This window comes from Arachis ipaensis, chromosome B06 (assembly GCF_000816755.2).
Source record: "Arachis ipaensis cultivar K30076 chromosome B06, Araip1.1, whole genome shotgun sequence".
Classification (NCBI taxonomy): domain Eukaryota; kingdom Viridiplantae; phylum Streptophyta; class Magnoliopsida; order Fabales; family Fabaceae; genus Arachis; species Arachis ipaensis.
This window is the reverse complement of record NC_029790.2, coordinates 135,872,730-135,873,487: the sequence shown is the minus strand read 5'-3', so window position 1 is coordinate 135,873,487 and position 758 is coordinate 135,872,730.

Sequence of the window (758 nt, the reverse complement as noted above, 5' to 3'; positions counted from 1 at the left end):
ATATTTTTTTTAATTTTTAAATTATTAATTTTTTAATAAATTATTAATCTTTTAATAAAAGAATATGTAGGGTATTTTATTTACTATGTAGAGTATTTTAATTATTGCTCACTATGTAATTCGAATCAGAGTTATTCGAACTGTTCAGGCATAATTCGAATTAGAGTGATTCGAACTTCTCCATGCGTAATTTGAATCAGCATGATTCGAACTACCTAACATGCTCCTTCATAATTCAAACTGCATTGATTCAAATTATTATTATTTAGTTCGAATTACATTGATTTAAATTATATAAATATATATTTTTAGTTGATCTATATCTCATTTTTTCGTTTGGTTGAATGATATAATATACTAATATCTCATTCAAACTGACTTAATACTGCCATTTGCCATATAATTTGGTTACTTAGTGTAATCTAATCTTAGGATTGGAGATGGCGATAGTTGGTGCCTAATTTTCAAATTGTTATATTATCAAGACATACATAGGACACTAATAAGCAGTTTATTCAAGCCTTGGGAGGATAAAATATACGATACTACAAAATAATTGAAATTTTAGTAGTAGAACAATGATAATACTAAATTATACAAAGGTATTAAAATTATATTTGTTAAGTATCCATCATATACTTACAAAAAGTTATATTTATCTAAGTTGCATTAGGTTTTTCTTTAAAAATCTCTTTTAGGGGAGATTAATGTCACCCGTTGCTAACTAATATATAACTATATATAAGTATTTGATGCTA